This window comes from Hakea prostrata, chromosome 4 (genome assembly GCF_041222555.1).
Source record: "Hakea prostrata isolate BN-2017 chromosome 4, UWA_Hpros_2, whole genome shotgun sequence".
NCBI classification, from domain to species: domain Eukaryota; kingdom Viridiplantae; phylum Streptophyta; class Magnoliopsida; order Proteales; family Proteaceae; genus Hakea; species Hakea prostrata.
In genome coordinates, this window is record NC_142603.1 from 40270881 (window position 1) to 40276880 (window position 6000).

General features: G+C 37.3%; 1 long non-coding RNA gene across 1 annotated transcript; it reads left to right on the plus strand.

Annotated features, from left to right (window-relative positions):
• Positions 1-1833: 1833 nt before the first annotated feature.
• LOC149018877 (uncharacterized) lies at positions 1834-2861 on the plus strand. Its single transcript, XR_016172729.1, has 3 exons — positions 1834-1941; positions 2353-2485; positions 2577-2861. It is a non-coding gene; the product is annotated as an uncharacterized LOC149018877 (long non-coding RNA).
• The last annotated feature ends 3139 nt before the right edge of the window (positions 2862-6000 follow it).

Here is a 6000-nt window from a genome sequence, read left to right on the forward strand (position 1 = left end):
TCTCTTTTTCCTATTGTTGTTTATATGCATGTTGTAAATTACTTATTTATGATCTACTTCACAAATCAAATGTGTGCCAATATTTGAAATCTGTGTGTGCTACATAAACATCATATGATATATCTTTGTAGTAAGCTTTGAGAAAATTTAAGATTTGCAGCTCAAAGGCTTTTTCTCTCTTTCTTTTGGATCTCGATGATACTATAGTTGCTAATTTTTCACCAAAAAATCATAGGGAAACTTCCTTAATGTTCATGTTGGTATTGAATCAACTGTCTTGAGAAATAAGAAATGACAAAGCATTTGGAGTTGAAGTCCAGAGAACTTTGTCTAACAAAAATGCACCATAACATGAAGTTGGAGACTACCAAAGTGGCTGAAATGAAGGAAGAAATGATAAAAGAAAGAAAAAGATGAGGAGTTGCAGAATGAAGAAACCAAATGAAGGAAGAGTTCTTTGAAGAAAGAAACTGGATGAAGCAAGAGAAGGAAGAAAGTTGCAGAGGCTTTCAAAAGTATGCATACACAATCACTGGGTTAATTTTGTAATGATGAAAAATATTAATTTCTGCATTTCTATTTGTGATCGACACTTCACTTACACCAAGAGGTTAATGAAGTGACTGCTCAACTTGTTGTGTACTCATCTGTTTAATATTATAGGTAATCTTTTCTTTTCTAAATTTTACATTTGAGCAGTCTCATAGTTCCACAGATGTGGTTAAGAGATACAATGAAGTCTTGTGTCTTCTTTCCTTCCTCTTCAGATTGAGCAATTATGGATTTTTATTTCATTTGTTGCAAGTTATGTTCTTTGACGCACTGTGGTTCCAGATTTGAGACTCTTTAAGTAGGTAGAACTTGAGGTAACACTAGTGTAGATGCTGTTAGGACCCTGGGAATATGCCATGTGGAGGAGAGAGAATGGGATTATTACTGCTAACTGCTGGTTGGTGGATGATAAAAGAGGGGAAATATGTGAGAAGAGGCATTGGATGTTTTATGCAAGTTTTGTTCAGGCTTTGGCTGAGGGCACCATGAGGTGTAGGGGATGACTGGCACCATCAAAACCAGGTCTATCTTTAGTTTATTGCTGTAATTCGTATTAAAGTAATTCAGATATTAGTCCAGTAATTGAATCCTATTAGTATTTCTGCTGTTTGATATGCATGTTCCTAATAGATGCTATCTTTTTGTTCTTATATTGACTTACTTTTGATTCCTCAGAATGGATTTGTGGAGGCCTCTGTTCCAGTTTCTACATTAGAGTATGCTGATAAAGACAGGATTGGTAGTAGCAAATAAGAATAGCAATTCTTCTACTTTGGTGCATGGCTTCAACAAATAATGGAGCAGAGTATGGTTGAACAACAATTTGTTCTCACATTTGATTCCCTCTAAATTGTATAGCTATCCAAAATGTTGTTGGATGAAATTTTCATTTTCTCAATATTTCTTTTCATGAAAAATGCATTGTGATTACTTTGCAAAATTCTTAGTTACTGAGCAAGGATGCTACAAATCTATTCAACTGCAGAGTTTCTCACCCAGGCCTGACTCTCAGCTTTTCTTTCAGTGAAGGTTAAATTATACACCTTGGATATGATTTTGATGAGTTATAGAGGCTACTGAAACTCTGTTAAACCTTTAAATTTCATACTTTTGAGCCATCAAAATTTGTTAGACTAATCGTTCTAAAGCACCTAAGATAAATACAAAGGGTACTTGATTCCCAATGCATATGATCCATGATTTTTCGGTCTGCATAAACTTGACTTTGTTTCATTTAATGATGAATGACTAATTTGGTTTCCAATTATTTTAGGTGTGTGGCCAATCTGGGGAAGTTGCCTTTTGTGAGGAATGACGAGGTGGTTTGAGTTGCAAGACTAGCAGGAGCCTCAGCTAAAATGTTGGCCAAAGGGACAGATTTTAAAAAAAGTAAGTAATAAGGTTGGGAGATTGAGAGTAACTTGGTCTTTAGTCTCTTGATAGTGCAAATAATAACGGGAAATCTATTTTTTAGAACTGGATGATCATGGTTTGGATTTCACGCAACTGCTATTTCTGATTGTCGACTAACTCATGGTCATTTGTATCAACCCATGGCAATTGAGTTATTGTATATAGCCTGCCTTGATATATAGCTTCTCTTCTATGCTCCCATCTTCTTTGCTTGCAGATGCTTTTTCTTTTTACCTGTACTTAATTTTCTTTACTGAACTTTAAGAAGAACCTATAGCCCTGTCCCTCTCCAAGGCCAACCACAAGTTAAGAGAGATGATGCTCTGTGGCAATTTTTTTTTTTTTTTTTTTTTTTTTTGCTAATGGATTTGAAGTTTCTTGTAACAGGTTTTTGATATGGTATGGTCATCAAGAATTACAGATTTCATTAATACCACCAAGATGTCAATTGGTGTTGGAAATTGTTCTATCATGCATTTTATTGGGAAGCCATCAACCAACTGAGCAAGATCAAGAACAAGTAGGTGTTCCTGGTTGTAGCTATTTTTTGGTGGTTTTGATTAACAGAATAAATAAGATTTCTTTGGTTCCTTCTTTCATGTGTTTTACAGGTCTGCTGCTTTTTTGGCTCTGATCTAAGCTTTTGAACAGGTTCATGTCTGTTTTGGTTATCACTTGTTACTATATCTAGGACCTCGAGATATGAAAAACTGTTTAAACAATCAAAGGTAACTCTTGCTACTATACTTTCTACAGCTTTCTATTGGCTAAAAGCTCTAAATATTCTGCCCCCACTAGTCTTGGTGAAAACCCATCTTGGATTGACTGGTCACCAAGCATCCTTTTACTGAATATTTTTGAACCTCAATGGCCTGTAGTGGCTGACCCAGCACTTACATTTGTAGGTTAATCCGCAGAGTCATTAGAGTTTACCGTATGGTGATTTTGTTCTGTGAAAGATGGCAGATGCTTTAATCAAAAGACTGATTCTGTTAATCAGGGAGATTTACTTGCAGCCATGGTAGCTTGCTTTTGGAAGTGGTGTTTCAAGACCTAGATGTGGGAAGTCGATCTCTTATGATCCAAAACCAATTGCCCTCTAATTTAGTGGATTTGCTACCAGAATCTAGATTACCATGGCCTTATTACCCAGACTCCAGTTTATTTGAGGATACTGACTTCCTTTTGATGATATGTGTTATTAGATGTGTTGTCTTGGCCTTTTAATAGGGCACCATGCTTGGTTGTATACTTAGAAGTTCAATGCAGTATACATTTCTTAATACAATCTATTTTGTTTTATCCAAAACGAAAGTTGAGTAGAAGAGGGACACTGACTGGAATGGATGGAATTAGGATGAAATTAAGAAGAAAAATAGAAGACTGGATAGAGTTGCACGTCCACATTCCTACTGAAATCTCACAAGGCAGCCTCCTAAGAATCTCACCCAAGCGGTACTGCAATTTTCTCCCAACACAAAAGTTTACTAGCAAAAATCATGGGTATGGCCATTTCACATTTTGGGGGGGGCAAAAGCGGGGGGGATTTAGATGCGCCCCCCCAACACAAAAAAAAACCCGGGGTGGGGGAAAGGGGGGGAGGGGGAAAAAAAGGTGGGTGGGGGGGGGGGGGGGTTTCAGGGGTTGTGTTTTTTTTTTCCCCCTTCTTGTTTTATTTAAGTGGAGTGGGATGTGATTGGGTTTTTTTTGTGGTGTTTTTTTTGGTGGGGGGGGGGGGGGGTTTTTTTTTTGGGGGGGGGGTGTTGGGTTTAGTGATGAAAATCACTTTATCTTTTGTTTGAATTCAAATTTGAATTTGGTGGGTCCCACTTAGTGTTTAACATGGGTAGGTGTTTGGTATCATTAAGAGGGCCTTGGGAGAGGTAAATGGAGAGAGAAAAAGTGAGTTTCTAGTGACTTCTAAAGTGGGTTTTGTCCAAAAACGGGATTAGCTTTTGTAAGTCTTCTTCTTCTTGTGGTTTTGCAAGAAAAGGGTTTCTTCTCTCTTGTGTTCTTCTCCATTGCAACTCCATTGAAGCTTGAGCTTGGATTGAAGGGTTTTCTTCAAGAGCTTAAGGTGGAAGGGTATTCTAAGGAGCTTTGAGAGGTTATGTGACCGGTTGAGGTAACATTGTATCACACTCAAATCTTGTACTATTTTGAAGATTAAAATAGTGAAATCCCTCCCCGTGGATGTAGCTAATCTCGAATATTTCGGATTAGTGAACCACGTAAAATTCTTGTGTGTTGTTTGCATTTCATTTTCATTCTTGTGGTGGTTTGTTGTTTATTTTGTTTTGTGATTGTCTTTCAACTTATTTGCACAAGATCCTTGGTTTATTTGTTCATTTTGGTGATTTGTTTAATCATCCGGTTCCGTGGATAAGGTCTTGTCTTCTACAATTGGTATCAGAGCATAGGTTTTGTGCATTTATTTTGAAGACAATGAGTGCTCATACATTTAGGGTGGAGCCATTTGATGGAAAGACAAATTTTGAGCTATGGAAAATGAAGATGAAAGATTTATTAATTCAAAATGGTTGTCACAAAGCATTGTTGGGAAATGAAAAGAAACCGGAGGGAATGAAAGATGATGATTGGGAAGAGATGGATCTCAAAGCCATGTCTACTATTCGGTTGAGCTTGTCCAATGAAGTTTTATTTAATATTGCACATGAAAAATCAGCGGCGGATTTGTGGTCAAAGTTGGAAAGCATCTACCAAACAAAGTCTCTCACAAATAGAATTTTCTTGAAGAGAAAATTATTTTCTTTAAGAATGAAGGATGGTTCAAATATTTCTAATCATTTGAATGAGTTCAACAATATACTTTGTCAATTGGAAAGTGTTGAAGAAAAGATGAAGGATGAAGACAAGGCAGTGATTTTACTTTGCACTCTACCGGAATCTTATGATCATTTAGTAACGACCCTATGTTGTAGTAAGGGGGATTCTCTTGACTTTGATTCGGTTTGTAGTACATTACTTGCCGATGAACTCCGGAAAAAGGCTTCTTTGGGAAGTTCTATGGAGGTGGGTTCGGAAGCTAATATGACAAGAGGTAGAAGCAAAGAACGTCATGATTCTTCAAAGGGTGCTTCAAGAAGCAAGTCAAGACATCGTTCTAAATCCAAGGGGCATGATGGCAAGTACAATTGTTGGTTTTGTGGAGAGAGTGGACATCTTAAAAAGAATTGTTTCAAAAGAAAGAAAAATGGTTTTAATTCGGGAAATGAAAAAGGTAAAGAGATTGTTGGTGAACATTCTAAGGAGGCAAATCAAGTTGTGGCTACTACATCTAGTGTTATCGAAGATGAAGTGTTGATAGTGGGTTGCAATTCGGAATTTCACCAAAATTGGGTTCTTGACACCGGTGCTACACATCATATGTGCCCACACAAATCTTGGTTTAGCACATATGAGCCATGTGAAGGAGGATTGGTGAAAATGGGGAATAACTCATCTAGTAGAACACTTGGCATTGGAGCGGTACACTTGAAGATGTTTGATGGTATTGTTCGCACACTTGAAAATGTTAGACATGTTCCGGATATGACAAAAGGTTTGATTTCTTTATCTACTTTGGAGAAGGAAGGTTGTAAATTTTCCGGAGGAGATGGAGTACTCAAAGTTTCAAGAGGTGCTCTTGTTATCATGAAGGGAATCCGGGTTGGTCTCTTGTACAAGTTGTTGGGTAGTTCCATTGTTGATGATGTTGCAAATGTGGTGGTTGACAAAGGAGATGTTTCTCTTAGGTTGTGGCATCGAAGACTTGGGCACATGAGTGAAAAATGTATGAAAGTTTTGATGGAAAAGAAACTTATCCCAAATCTGAATTTTTTAGAGAAAGAATTTTGTGAGCATTGTGTCTATGGGAAGCATCATAGAAGGGCTTTTAAAGTGGGTATGCACACAAGTAAAGGGATTGTTGATTATATTCACTCGGATGTTTGGGGTCCATCACCGGATATGTCTTATGGTGGTGCTCAATACTTTGTTACTTTCATTGATGATTTTTCAAGGAAAGTATGGGTG